This window comes from Triturus cristatus, chromosome 7 (genome assembly GCF_964204655.1).
Source record: "Triturus cristatus chromosome 7, aTriCri1.1, whole genome shotgun sequence".
NCBI lineage: Eukaryota > Metazoa > Chordata > Amphibia > Caudata > Salamandridae > Triturus > Triturus cristatus.
Genome location: NC_140590.1, coordinates 1,833,174,630 through 1,833,190,599, shown reverse-complemented (window position 1 = coordinate 1,833,190,599; position 15,970 = coordinate 1,833,174,630). Strand labels below are relative to the sequence as shown.

Below are 15,970 nucleotides of genomic sequence, written 5' to 3'. Positions count from 1 at the left end.
GGCTAGATTAAAGGTAGTGAGATGGACACAGGATTATCGTTTAGATATAGAGAGACTTCTGGTACATACTGAACAGTTTGTGAAAACATAATTCTGCTCAAGGATGCTTTGCAAATATCACAAACCTTGCAATTTTATAAATGTATGAAGTTGGAAACATTTGTAAAAGCTTAGACCATGGGTTTAGATTTTCACACATAACTATTTGAGGACATATTTCCTGCACATGTTTCTCTTTTTCTTCTCTCTATGCTCTGGGCTATTGCCTGTTCCACAAAGACACAAAAAAATTTCAAACACAATTGCTGGAGGGCTTGATTTCTAAGCGCACCTTGATCTCTGGCCATCATCTGACTGTACTGATGTTGTATAATTTTTAACCATGCTATATTGGGAAATGCCCATAAAAACTATTATCTTTTTACCTTTTTAAAGAAATAAAAATGAAATATGAAGAGGGCTTTAGTGGATTGGAAACAAGATGTCATTCACAGCAGGTGAGAGAGGTTGGATGAGTATGAAAGAGTGGCAGGCAGTTGATACATGTAGATAGAAACATGACAATAACTGCTATTACTTTTGTTGTCTAGGGGGTGTTTTAGTTATTAATATTGTGCATATGTTAACTTCAAAATAAACAAATATTGACTTGCCTTACAAAAAGGCAATTGTCAGTTTTTTATTTTTCTTACTCTTTTATAGTTAAATATAATAAAAAAGTAAAATAGTTAGAAAGCATTGTTATGTTGAATTAACAATGATATCCACATTTTAGATGTTCAGGAACTGGTGTTGATCATTCAACCATTTGTAATCACTAGGTTAAGCAATCCCAAAGATAGGAATCTTTATGAATATCACAGAATGAGAAGGTTTGATTGCAAACAATTAACTAAATAATAAATACTAAATAATAACGAGAGGTTAAAGAAGCCAGCATGTTGCATGGAGGCAGTTACTAATGGCGTCCGAGAGTAACAAAGGGAGTTTTGTAGGTTGGCTGCATCTAATTCTCAAGGGAACAAGACAAAGGTTTACAAACATATGGGTGCTGCACTTCACAAAGTTTGAGTAGAATACTTCAATAAACTACAACAGGGCAAATCCTTTAACCTTATGAAAAGTAACCTGCAACCGATGACCAGAAATCAAAGAAAGTCCAGGACCCAGGCAGGGTCTCTGCTTACATCATCAAATCAAATATGTACGTTTGGGGCGTTGTACTTCTGCAAGTGATAAATACAGTTCTATCAAAATGTTGTTTTCCTCTACCATGAAAATCTGCCTTTATAGTACAATCATAAAGCAAGAGCTCCAGAAGTAATCATGCAAATTATTGGTGTCTTCACTCCTGAGTGCAGATGGGAAAATCTCTGGAATATTGCAACTGAATAGGACCCATCAGTGGGTTGAGACTGAGGTGATAATAAGGGATGCTGTTACCGGGTTCAGGAAAGATGTTGCTACCAAAAAACTGTATTTTCTGACTATGCATGATCTTTGCAAAGTATTCAGCATTAAGAAAAGTATACTATTTAGTACCTCCATTCATCTAAAATGCTCTTGCAACCTTGGTAATAGGGAAATCTTGTGGCCACTCTTAGCTAAGGATGCATTCTGGTCTAATCAGGAAAAACACAAGAATACTATCCAGTTATATTAGCATTATTTATTTTCAGTTCATCTGTAGTGAACCGGAAGAATGGACATCAGGCCATCCCCTCTAAATTGGGCAGGCATTTCAATGCTATGTCTCTAATAGCCACCTACACCGTAGTGTCGTTATACTAAGTTTTCTGATTGCATCACCATCAGTAAACAGACAGTCCGCCTCACTCAAAAAAGAGCTTTGTGACAGAGTCCCCTCTCTATCAAACTATTAATCAGGTCATATCCCTAGTATACTTAACTTATGAAGCTAGGCACATTTTACTTCTCCTAACCAGTGGTGCAATGTGAGGGATCATTGTGGTTTCCACTCTCTGCCCCTTCCTAGCATCTTAAGTAAACCACTCTTTAGGTTAGTCAGAGCCATGGTACTCCAATTACATTCCTAGCCAATGAAACACAGATGACCAGTTACACATGGAGGCTGCTGCAAATGGGGGCTTAGAGGTGGAATTTTCTTTGATCTTTTAGAAGTTGGTGTGGTTAACTGAGCTGGCCAAAGGCAGAGTTTTGAGATTTCAACAACACGGTATAAGAAAATGGAAGAATCTCTTCCAGGGCTGTTTATGTAATTAAAAGACTAGAAGATTGCTTTATGCTGGAAAGAATAGAACTAGAATAATAGCTGAGGAGGAAACCTGGAGATTTTATTAAACTTTTTGTAGAGAAAACCATTACTGGCCTGATTATATAATTAAAAATGACCTAGTTATGCCACAGCCGTGAGAGAAAGTTGCCTCCAGTACTATCTTGAACGTCTGGAAATAGTAATGTACCTGGGCATGTGGTGCTAGCCTCTTGCTGACCCCGTGGATAGAGAGTTTGTGGGGAACTCATATTTGATTGCTTTGAGTGCACAAGAGTTTACCAACAGAATAAACTTGGTCGTCCAGTAGTCCAATTTAAACTGGAAATTATGCCTGCCTGCTCCAAGGATCATCTAATATATGTTTAGAAGATTATTGATAAAGAAAGACCTTGGGCTCCTGAAAGGAAACCTGAGGGCCAAATGGACCTAATAGTTTGCTGTGGACCTGACTTAGAAGAGCTGTGGTTCTCCCCAGGCATTGAACTAGTGACTGAAGAACAGGCCTTGAACATTTGGAAACCTTTTCTAAAGGAACATTATGGCAAATCTTTTCCTGTAAAGTGTAGAAATTTTGCTGCAAATGAGCAGAACTTGTTTTAATTCACATCTACTTTTCTAAAAAAAAATGTCATCAAGTTAAAGGGACTTGTTGCTTCCTATTACTTACAAAATGTAATCCATGGAGACCCCCTTGACCTGTTTTGAAAAAATTTATATTTGTTCCTGTTTCTTTCCTGAAAGTAATCTCCATTTATGTTTGGTGTAACTTTTGATGACTAAATCATAATGTCTTCATTTTTTAGTTTTCATTGAACTAACTACTGCTCTGTAATACATTTAAATTACACATTATGGGTTCTTCTTGTTGTTTGCAGCTCACAGAAAGCATCTTAACTTTTATGAATCACACTATATGAGTCCTGTAGGCTCTCAGACACCAATCAGACCACATCACAACTGAGGGTTCCCACTCCCATAGCTTGGAAAATCAAACCCTACAATTAGTTCAGCAATATTGTGTAAAGTTATAACTCCAATCTGCACCTCCAACAGTGGGAATGAGCTAAACTTAGAAGCCTCTCAACTTTGAATTAGTTATGAACACTGTTTTACAGGGAGGGAAGCAAGGATGCAGATCTGTGAGACGTCACAACATTTGATTATAAACAAAACTCAAAATTGTGAACCAAAAGCTGTTCCATTCCCGTTATGTTAGGATTTCTGCAATTGGAGAGTTACTTGATTGAGCAAAGTTTACAAACGATTTGTCAGCTGTTACTGCAAACAGAAATTTTTATCTGAAACAAGGTCTTGACAATTACTTGCTATCTTTCTGGATGGTAACTGTCAATCAATCAATCAATAACGTGTTTGTTAAGCGCGACTACTCACTCGTAAGGGTCTCGAGGCACTGGGGAGGAGGGGAGGTGCAGGTTCCAGTCCATCAAGGAGGGGGTCTATCGTAGAGACAAGTTTTGAGGTTTCACGTAAAGCTGGGGAGTGATGTTGTCTGTCTGAGGTGGAGCGAAGGTTTAGAAGACTTCCAGAATAAAACTGGCAAAATCATTCACTGGGTCAAAGGTGCTTAAAATAGCAAGTTGTACTTCTAGTTTGACAATGGTTCCTGCTAAGCTATACTGTGACAATGCTCTAAACTTAGGACTTCCCAAGTACTTGTCATACTGCCTTCAGACTACACAGTGCACTGCACTGTGACTAATTTGGAATCTTACCCATCATCAGGCTATCTTCAGGAGCTTCATTGACTCACTATTCACAACAGGATTTTGTCAAGCTCTTTCAATGACTTTCATAGACCTTTCTAACAGGGGCCTGATCTAAGCTTCTTAATATTCCACAGTTCATCCACTCTTGGCTTTGCAGGCATCCTTTTTCCTATTTGGCAGCCAAGCATTGAAATAACCGCCTGCTGGAATGTTCAGAATAACATCTCAACAACCATTTTCCTGAAAATACTCAAGGGTTGGATTTCTATCTCTGATTAATCTGGTTTGACCTCTGCCTTTTGTCTTTTGTATTAGTTAGTTTCTGAGCACCCTTTTGGGTAGAAGAGGCATGCTATAAAAATCTAATTCATTCTGTTGGAATCTCTGGGCCTACTGCTAGCTAGCAGCAAACACAGGTTCCTGAGATGTACCATATCTGGATTTCGGAAGAAGATCTGTAGAAAATGCCCTTTAAATTTTGGACCCAGTTAATTAAAACTTATCATATGAATCATCATCGAAGCCAGGTGGATATAAGCTTTAAAGTGACTTTGGATTGCATTTTGGACTTTGCTGATTGTCAGTATTGCCTTTACGGCAAACGGCATGGTTAGTGTGTTTCATGTATGTCAACCTAAAGAATATTGTAAGAGTCCACTTCTGCTGCCTGAGCCCAGCGACCTCTCCAAACATTTATTGATTATGTCTTTACTTTATGGCTATGTCTGCGCTATACAAATACCAGAAGCATACATTGAAGAACCCTCCAAAGGCGAAAATGAGAGCAAATGTATCACAAGCCCCTGGAGCCTATCTACAAAAGTAAATTACACATCAGTACATCTATACATGTAAATGTACTGCTCACTTTGTAGTAAATGCACTTCTTTTGGCAATTCTCAATTACAAATTTAAAAAAATAGTAAAAATAGGGAAATTTGTATATATTTATTTAAATGTCAATCAAACTAAATCACACTAAAGCACTTTTATTTTAATTTAGAATTAAATATGTAATAAAGTTTGACATATATGAATAGAAATAATTTTTGAAAAATTGTGCCTATAGTATATTTATTATTTATTATGTATTACTAAAGGTTATGTGTAGAATTGCTTTGAATCAATGTATTTTTTTATATAAAATTAAAGTTTCATTTATTTTTTTAAATATAAAAAGGGTATTAGAATAGTTTTCAAACCTTATCTATCATTTTTTTAACATTAAATGAAAATTCTAAGTATTTTATAAGTCAAGATACATTTTTTTTTAACATTATTTCTTGTGAAGATTTAGTTGATGTCCCTGCCTCATTTCTTTTCATATGGCAGGGTGTTGAAGTACCATTGGTTGGCCATTTGGGGTGCTGGATTTAGTACATGTCTGTGCTGGAGTACATGTGACTGTCAAGACTTTTTTTGTCTGAAGTTGTTTTACAAGTGCAGTTTGTTAATAGGACTGGACTTACTCTTTTGTGGGTGGATATGTGTCGTCCCTAAATCCCTTTTTAGCCCTCCCTAAATTCTTCTTCACTCCCACCTAATCTGCTTCCTTTTGTCAGTAAGTAGTCCTCATTTTCCAGTCACTCCTCACTGTCCCTTCCACATTTGCTACAAAAGCAGACTATGAAATATGGTGGGGATCTCCGCTTAGAAGAGATAAACACTACTGTAGTTCTACTAAATGTACTACAAACTGAAGTTCGCGAATAAGCCCATTATGTATCGGAGAAGTGGACCTCTATGTATCCTTGAAATAGATAATCCTGAAAATGCATCATATTCCTGAGGACAGTCTAAGAACACCTTCATCTGCGTTTAGACTATTCAGCATTTCCATAAATTGACATTTTCTGTTCTATGCAGGTTCATTTAAAGCACTTTTTTTCCAAGACACTCCAGAAACATAAATAGTAGAAAACAAGAGATAGATTATAATAAGCAGATAAAGCAGGATTGAACTTGGTGGCAACAAGAGCTGTTCCTTCAGCATCTTTTTGAAAGTGAAGCGCCTTGAGGCAGGTCTAGTGGGAAGAGAGAGTAAGTGAAATAAATGATTGAAGTGAGTGAGAGGGCGGGGGAGTGCGTGAAAAGGAAACCACAAGGAAGAAGATGGGGGGAACAAACATAGCAGCTAGCATCCACAAGAGGGCGGAAGAGAGCAGAGGCATTAAAAACAAGTCATGAAAAGTGCAACTTTCAAGAAAACAAAGTGGTGCAAGATATGGAGTGGGATGAAATTGTTGCCTAAGGGAGAGAAGACAAGCAAGGGGACAGGATGATATTTGAGAAGGCCAACTTAGAGAGAAGAGAAATGGTTACAAAGATAAAGAACCAAAGACAGCAAAAGTAATTTCATGGAAATTGACACAAATATTTATTTTTTCATAAGCTATGCAAGCGTAAACAGCAAATCTAGACAAGGAGAGAAAGTTATGGAGTAAAAAACAAATATTTATGTTTCTTGCTGAGCTGGAAAGGAAACTGAATATGAGGGAAATAGATAGGTGCAGGAGCAGATATTGAAGCAGAAGAGAAAATAAATTGTGCATCTACTTCTACATGTCTCCTCTTAGTTGCAACATTTTCAGCCTTCTTCGTTTCCTCCGCTGCAAGTGTGAAATTATACAAAACGAGCAGGGCGTGAATTCATAACACGGTGGCTCTGGCAACTTCACCTTGAGAGGACATTGCCCTTTACTTTGGTGACCAGACAGACCAGTTGTGAAAACCATCAACTCTTGGAACCTTGCATCACTCTTCAGGCTGCGATATCACTTGCTCTTACCTAAATAATGTGTCCTCTTCGTTCAATTCTTCACAGCAAGAACCCACCAATATGATCTTAGCACAAGTGTGCTATTGGCCACCATCTGACCTGGACAAACAGAAATTAACTTTTTTACTTCAGAATGTAACCTTCTCTAGTGAACCCAACATCTACCGAATGATGGCTGGACTCTAGTTGCTGCATCATTCCAGTACACTGACCTCTCAAAACACAGTCAGGCCAGCTGAACATTTTCCTACTGGCAAAGTTTTTAGAAGCTTGTGGACCAGATGTTTTGCATTTAAATTTTACATTATATACTGGTCTTTTAAAATGGAAGATTTTATTTTTATTTATAAAGTTTTCTATAGCGCGAACTTGACCCAAGAGGGTATCAAAGCGCTTTACATGTAAGATCGCTGCGTTACAAGTTACATCAGATACAAGAGCATAGTAAGGTACAGTGCACATAAACAATGTTTCAATAAATCGTAGGAGGGAGCGGAGGAAGGAGTAATAGCGGGGAGAGGAACTATGCCCAATGTTTGGCTGGGTAGGTGACGGTCAAGGGGGGAACCAGGGCCAATCTCCTCATTAGCTGTCAAGCAGCTCCACCGGTCATCAGCCATATTGCTCAGGTCTCAGCATTCAGGAAAAAACAGTTTTTAGTTTATTTGATTTGCGACGGTTATATAGCGCTATCTAGACCCGGAGGTATCAGAGCACTTAACCAGGGTAACATTGCATTAGGTGGTACATCAAAATGATTATAAAGCACTGGCTAGACCCGTAGGTATCAGAGCGCTATAACAGAGGAACATTGCGTTCCAAATTGCATCAGTTGCAATATCGTAATAATGTACAGTAAACAAACAACGAGGTTGAGAGAATTTGTAGGAAAGGAGGGGAGGAAGGAGCCATAGCAGGGAGATGAAGAAAAACTGTGTCCAATTTCCGGCTGGGTAGGTGACGGTCGAGGGGGAAACCAGGGCCAATCTCCTCATTAGTTGTCTAGCAACTCCATCGGGCATCAGCCATGTTACTGGATAAAAGTGTTCCCTGTTACATCGTATTCATGAAAAGGAGAGATTTTACACAAACTACGAATAAAGTAATTTTATGTACTAAAGTGAGATTTCGCAAGAGGGCGTGCAAGAGACAGGAGTTTGTAGGCATCAGGGTCGGGTTACAGTGAGGGGAATCACAAATCTTCCGAGAGGTATATCGAATAGCAAAATCTGCACTTCCTCCTTGAGGGTTTTAACAGTAGTACCCGTCAGAGCTTGAGGAGATGCAACCTTCAGACTTTGGGGTTACCCCAGAGGATGATGGGGAGAGGGCTCCTTGTGTCCCTTATACAGGGGTTTGAAGCAGGTTAGATCCTTGGAGCAAGTGTGCATTCTCACTAGAGATATTCTGATTACAGGCCAATTCTTCAGCTGTATTGATGTTGACAGCTCTGCAGACCAATCGCACACTCTTAAAGATGCTTCTACATTCAGGGCCTTATTTATGAACCCTTGCAAAACTTTTACGCCACCACTGCCGCTGCGTAAAAAATGCACCACGTTGCGCTCTAGTCACAAAGTGGTGCATCTAGCAGATGCATCACTTTGTAAAGCCCTGCACTATATTATACCGGGTCCGGTGGCTCAGTGGACTAATGCGTCTGCTGCAGGGCCTGTGTTTGACCTCATGGTCACAGGTTCAAATCCCAGCGGGTCCACTCAGCCTTTCATCCATCTGAGGTCAATAAAATGAGTACCATTGAGTTGGGTAACAATAAACATCTGTTATTCAGCGCCAAGATACCCGTAGTGGTGAACGTGTGCTTTACAAATACACGTCTTATTATACCTGCATCAGGTATAATGTATGCAGGGCAGGCGTTCCCCCGCAAAAAGCCTTGTAGAAGTGGAGCAGTGAATTCTATCAGATTTCAGAGTGCCACTTCTAGGACGCCACTGCATCAAAACCTTACACCTGCCTCACAGCAGGTGTGAGGCTGATGCAGGCTGTTTCACATTGTGAAATTGCTGGAGTTGCATCCGTTTTCAGATACACCCCAGCAGTGCATCACTTTTGCACCTACAGTAATACTGACGTATCTGTAACTCCTTGCAACATGGAGCGCTTTACATTAAATACAGCCCATGCATGGTGTTGCAAGGAGGGCGCAGTAAAAACTGTTGCATCGCTGTTTTCATGCAGCGATGCAACAGTTCTCATAAATGAGGCCCTAAATAAGCCATTCATAAACTGAGCGCTGGGCTGGTGTGGTGGGGCTATAATGACGTTTATTGCATTGCAGTTACAATAATATGGTGCTTCAAACCCCCAATGGGATGCTGAGGTGCACTAGCAGACGCTCAGCTCTCTACTCCGCAGGGGCATCCTTAGTAGGTTATTTTCCTGAGTGGCCTACATTAAAGCAATTAGATATCATACATGATGACCAGAGTAGTTCTCTTATCTTGACATAAGTTGCTGCATGTAAGCACAAGGTGGAGCAGACATGTGCAAGGATGCATAGCATACGCTTTACATGGATCTATTGGTGAGTCTGGCAGCACAGGTGATGTTGACGAAAGAAGTATGTGGTGGAGCAGACAGGTGTGAGGGACAGACAGTGTACTCTTTACATGGATCTATTGGTGAGTCAAGCAGCAAGGGTGAGGTTGCTGAAGGAAACACGTGGAGGAGCAGATAGATGTGAGGGACTGATAGCAAACTTTACATTGATCTATTGATGAGTCAAGCAGTACACGTGTGAGTTAATGATGTGGCCTAAAAGAGGCGTGTTGCAGTAGCAAACTTTTTACTACATTGATCTATTGATGCGTCTTGTAGTACGCATGTGAGTTAAGAGTGTGGCCTATAAGAGACACATGTTGCAATAGTAAGCTCTTCAAATTGATCTATTGATGAGTCCGGCAGTACACGTGTGAGTTAAGAGTGTGGCCTATAAGAGACACATGTTGCAATAGTAAGCTCTCTAAATTGATCTATTGATGAGTCCAGCAGTACACGTGTGAGTTAAGAGTGTGGACAATAAGAGACACATGTTGCAATAGTAAGCTCTTTAAATTGATCTATTGATGAGTCAGCCAGTACACATGTGAGTTAAGAGTGTGGCCTATAAGAGACACATGTTGCAATAGTATGCTCTTTAAATTGATCTATTGATGAGTCAGACAGTACACCTGTGAGTTAAGAGTGTGGCCTATAAGAGACATATGTTGCAGTTGCATGCTCTTTACATTGATCTAGTGATGAGTCGGGCAGTACATCAGCCATGGCCAGTGCAAGTAAGAGCGGTGGGGCCTGGGTGGGGGAAGATTTAAACCGACGATGACGAGGGAAAATTTAATTTATAATCCATTTTCCCACGTCGTCGTCTGTCGAAATCCCCCCTACCTGGCCCTACCGCCCCACCCTTCTAACATGCATGGGCCGCGGCTGTGAGTTATGAGTGTGGCCTTTGAAGGACATGTGTTACAGTAGCATGATCTTTACATTGATCTATTGATGAGTCTGGCAGTATGCATGTGAGGTATTATCATGACCTATAATGGACATGTGCTGCAGTAGTGTGCTCTTTACATTGATCTATTGATGAGTCGTGCAGTATGCGTGGGAGTTTTGAGTGTGACCTTTAAGGGACATGTGCTACAATAGTATGCTTTTTACATTGATCTATTGATGAGTCTGGACACAGGAACAGCCAAGGGCTCACTGTGTCACTGGAAACTAGCTAGCCTGACTGATGAGGGTTGTTACCCTGAAATTGGTCCCAGGATGCTTGTTTCCTGTCCAGGGAGGACCTGGCTTGGAAGTTCGGGCTGGACTTTTCCCGTGAGGCACACGGTCAAGACTGATTTCCATATGGCTGGGTCTAAACTGGGGTGGCATGGTGAGCCAAAGAACAATGGATTTAACCCAGATCTATTGATTGTGGGAGAATGTTTGATTTGATCTACATTCCGTCCATCATCTGTGTGTCTTTTTTTTTAAAGAAAAATTGAGGAGCAAACCACAAGTCTGCAAAAAATTCTGACAGCAGTGATAAACAGTTTATAGAGCCTTCCTTGGAGTAAAAGAGGAGCAATGCAAAGGAATGTAAAGGCTGCGGGCCATCAGGCTAATGATCCATAAAATCCATCTAAAAGTGAGAGTCAAGACCTTACAGAGATAGAATTGTTGCAAACAGCCAGGGTAATGCTTTGTAAAGTTCACCCAGAAGAGATAGGAGTGCAGCTCGTAGGAAGGTACTTGTTATAATTAATCACATAAATGTTCTATAGAATCTAAGCAAGAAAAGACAGAAGAGCAACCAATTAGCAGGGAATGGATACGGGCAGCTCTGACAAATTCTCAATAATATCCATTCTGCAGTAACAGCGAAGCAATCCACAAGAGTGCACTGGTTACAGGCAGCCAGAAAAATAACCCATAGGTACACTGTTAGAAATTGAGCTTCTGGTTGACAGAGATAAGCTCCCTCTCCAAGCAGGCACCACAAGCAGGCACCACAATCCTAGTCTGGGTAAGTCAGGCACACACCATAAATTAGCCTGTGCTCACCTTCACGTAACTTGGCACAGAGCAGACAGGCTTAACTTAAGAGGAAATAATTAAAATAGTTGTGCAACACTTCAAACAGTAACACCACAAAAAGACTTCAAACCACAGAAGAGAAATAGCTTAGATTGTTATGAGCAAAACAAGACCAAAACAACAAAAATCCAATGAGTATAACTGGACTTATGAATTTTTAAAGAATAATTGAAAACATAGTGCATAAAAGCTTAAACCGCCAACCGGGACATCTGGTCGCACTTGACCAAGGTAAATCCAAAAGTTCAGGCGAACTGCCATGGAGTTCGGATCAGATACAGGTGCCAGTTTTTGCCTGCTGAAAGGTACCTGGGATGCATCGTCGTTGGAGTCGAGATGCAAGAAGCAAAGAGGCTTTGCGTTGGCGTCGAACCCCTAAATCAAAGGCAATTTCCTAGTCATGCAAATCAGAGATGCGTCGTCGTTGAGCTGCAGGATGTGGGTGATGCGTCAGGAACTGGAGGCGATGCGCCGCATTGTCAGAGATGCGAGGGCTACAGCAGGGCAGAGGGTAGCGGGCAGCAGAGCAGCACAGCAGAAAAGCAGTTCTTTCAGAGTAGCAGTCTAGCAGAGTGGCAGTCCTTGTAGCATCACAGAAATCCATCCTCCTGGCAGAGGTTCTTCACAGGTCCAGTAGTGTCTGTTTTGGTGGGGTCAGGTACCCAGTACTTACACCCAGCTGCGGCTTTGAAGTGGAGGTGACTTCAAAGAGAGGTTTTGAAGTGCAGAGAGGTCCTTCCTCCCAGCTCTGGTTTCAGACTCACTACTAGGGGGGTATGCAGCCCTATTCAGGTGTAAGTGTCAGCTCCTCCCTCCTATCCTGCCCAGGATGGCCCATCAGGATGTGGATGGCCACTCAGTCACACCTAAGTGCCCTTTGTGTGTGGCTGTCTAGAGAAAATACACAAAGTCCAGCTGTCACCCACACTAGATGTGCATTGGAGACAGGCTGCAGGCACACAAGGCTAAGAGCAGAAATATGAAATCTTGCTAAAAGTAGCATTTTAAAATGGGTAGTGATATATTCATCTTCACCAGTAAAGATAATTTATCATTACTATTCAAAACATTTGAAACATGACAAAGCTACTCCTCCTCAGTCGGGAATTACAGCTTATAAGTGTAATAAGGTATTAAATAATCCACATTTGTAAAGCGCAAACAATCACCCGTAAGGGTCTCTAGGCGCTGGGGGCCGTCGGGAAGATTAAGCAAGCAATTGCCCAGAGTCATATGGGGCTGTTTAAATCTGCCCCCGGTGCCAGGGATTGAACCGTGATCCCCAGATTCCGTTGCCCTGGCCGCGGTGACACACCTCTTCCCAATGTTAACCTATGAGAGAGGTAGGCCTCACAGTAGTGAAAAGTGAATTTGAGTGTTTTTCACTACCAGGACATGAAAAGGTATAAGTACATGTCCTACCTTTTGATAACACAACACCCTGCCCTGTGGGTTACCTAGGGCATACCTTAGGAGTGATGTATATGTAATAAAAGGGGATTTTAAGGCTTTGCTAGAGGTTTTAAATGCCAAGTCAACATGGTATGGTAAACTGCACACAGAGGCTCTGCAGTGGAAGGCCTGAGACATGTTTAAAGTACTACTTATGTAGGTGGTACAATCAGTGTTGCAGTCCCACACAGAAGCATTTATTTTACAGTCCCAGGGGACAGGCAGTGCAATTTACTAGGAACTTATAGATAAATTAAATATGCCAATTGTGGATAAGTCAATCAAACCATGTTTTAGGGGGGAAGCACATGCACTTTAGCACTAAAGTGCTCATAGTCTTAGAGTCCTAAGGGCAACAAAACGACGTCAGAAAATGAGGAGAAGGAAGGCAAAAGATTTGGGGTGACCCTTCAGAGATGGCCATTTTCTAACATACGCACTTACTACAGGCAGGATGTATGGCTAAACTGAGTTTAACAGGAAAGCGCGGAGTCAAACTTGAACCTCAGGTTCCTGGCCGAGGACACAGGGTGAGGGGGGGATTGAGATCGGGTGGCCACCATAAGTCCGAGTGAGGCAGAGATGGCTGATTAAAGAATAGAACCACCGTTTTGTCTGTATTCAACCTCAGGCAGTTGTCCGTCATCCAGGCCGAGATATCGATCAGACAGTGTCGAAAGTTTGAGAATGCTGCCTCGGATATATCCCTGAAGGAGAACACATGCTGTGTATCACCAGCATATGAGATGACACTTACCCAATGCTGTTCAATAAGCGGGACTAGCGGGGTGAGGTAAACATTAAAAAAAGTCGGGCTCAAGGCCGAGCCCTGGGGAACTCCACAAACTATGGGGTGCGAGGATCATATGTGAGGATGCAACAGTATTTTCTGGGACAGGTCTTCCAGAAAGGAGCCAAACCACGACAGAGTGGTCCTTGTCACTCCCAGTTGTCTTAGTCTATCATGAAGGATCATGTGTAACACCGTATCGAACGCTGCCGACAGATCCAACAGCACGATCATTGTACAGTCTCAGCTATTTCCAACAGTGCTGTCTTTGTGCTGCATCCTGACCTAAAGCCAGACTGGGAGTCGTGGAGAAGTTTGTTTGATTATAGGTATTCGGATAACTGTTTTTGTACTTCCAGCTCCACAATTTTAGCCGGTGCTGGCAGGAGGGAGATGGACCTGAAGCTTTTCAATTCAGCTGGATCTGCATCTTCTTTCTTAAGGTTGGGTTGAACGAGAGCAGTTTTCCAGACTGAAGGGTAAATACCTGTATTCAAAGAAGAGTTCCAAAGTAGATTAACGTGGGGGTTTAATAGTGGGGTCAGAAGTTTTAAAAACCTAGCTGGGCAAGGGTCTAGTGGAGATCCGGATTTCGTTTTTTCCAACTGAATGAGAAAAGCCTCCAGGCAAAAAGGTCTGAATTAGGACCAGGTATGAGGAAGGCGAGAGGAGGGGAGAGGTGTTGTTGTTAGTTCCCTTGTGGGAAATGATGAGTAAATGGTTTGTATTTTTTCTTGAAAGAAGACTGAAAGGCCTTCGCAGAGGGGAGCAGAGGGTACTATGTTGCTATGCATTGAATCAGGTTTAATGAAATCTTGAACAATCTTAAAAATTTCTTTTGCAGAGTTGTTAGCAGATTTATTTGAATTGCGGTGTAGTCTCTAATGGCCTTACGCTTTGATCTGTGAAAGTGTTTTAATGCTATTCTGTAAGCAGTTTTTGACTCAGTATTGTACGTTTTTCGCCAGACCCGCTCTAGATTCTTGCAGAGACTCTTCTCAATACGGAGTGCTGGAGTAAACCAGGGGGGCGTAGGTTTGTTTCTGGTTGTTTTCATAGTCTTTATAGGGGCTATAGTGTCGGGGGATGACCCAGTGATTGAATATGGTGGCATCACTCTTTGGTTCACCGGTCAACTCTTTAGGAGTATTTAGAAGAAAAGGACCTATTGTGTCAGGTGTAACTTTCCTCCAATTCCTTCTTTCTTCATAGACAGGATTCACATGGTTCTTGTACTTGGTCACGGACAGGTTGAATGGTATAAGACTATGGTCTGACCAAGTGAGGGGAATAGAGTCCTTAGTGGTAAGGGTTGGAATGTTGGTAAAAATAAGATCTAACATGTGGCCTGCTATGTGTGTAGGCGTAGAGACATTTTGGATGAGATTTTGTCCTTTCAGAGTGTCGGCCAGTTGCGAGGCCAGAGTGCACTGTTCATTGTCCATATGGACATTAAAGTCACCCAGGACTATAACATTTGCATATTTCAGTGAGAGATCTGCGATAACATCGCAAAGCTCCCGTATCTCAGCAGGTTTAGAGTCAGGGGGTCTGTAGACTAGTACTCCTGCTATAGAGATGTTGGGGGAGATTTTAATGCTAAAGGACATAGCTTCTATGAGACCTGTTAGTTTAATTCTTTTGTGTTAAATCTCTCAGTTGTTTCTTGTAATCACAGCCAACCCACCTCTCAATCTGTTGCCAGTTCGATTGACCATGGTTATTTTGTAGCCAGTAGGGATGGCCATCTTGATGTCAGGGTTGGAGCTCTCTCTCAACCAGGTTTCCGTGAGAAAAATGAGATCCCAATCACCAGATTCTAGTGTTAGCCAGACATGGTCCACGTGTTTGGGGAGGGACTTACAATTAATTAGGCAAACGTCAATAGTGACTTTAGAGTTGGTGGACGATGTTCTGGAGGGGGAGGCCATATCCATGACCTTACACTTTTTACCTAACCACTCTTTGTCGAACTCAAAGAGACACGTGGTACAGTGTGGGCACTGGCCAAATTGTATTGGCTCAGTGGTGTTGGGGTCCAGACATATTTGCTTTTGGCAGCTATTAGGTCTTAGGTCAAATATTTGTTCCCTGGACCTCACTATTCTCGAATCTGAGTGCAAATGGGCAGCAAGACTGGCGCTGGATGCGGACAGGCACAGACGGGCTTGCCTTTGGCACACCTTTGGCCCACCAGTGGCGCGCCCGCTGCGCGCGTCCGCTAAATGTCCTCTGTCCCATTGGCTGATGTAGGGGAGAGTTAGGCTGGCACTGCCCTTTCTCAGCATGTGATGGTGTCAGCTGTGTCAGCTGTGAGCACGTAATTAAGTTCTACCTCCCTCCACCCAAACGCCATT

At 41.8% G+C, this 15,970-nt stretch overlaps 1 gene segment (V, D, J or C); it reads right to left on the bottom strand.

Annotated features, from left to right (window-relative positions):
• LOC146813330 (T cell receptor beta constant 2-like) overlaps positions 1–15,970 on the bottom strand; it is a 934,578-nt gene that overhangs the window by 418,526 nt on the left and 500,082 nt on the right.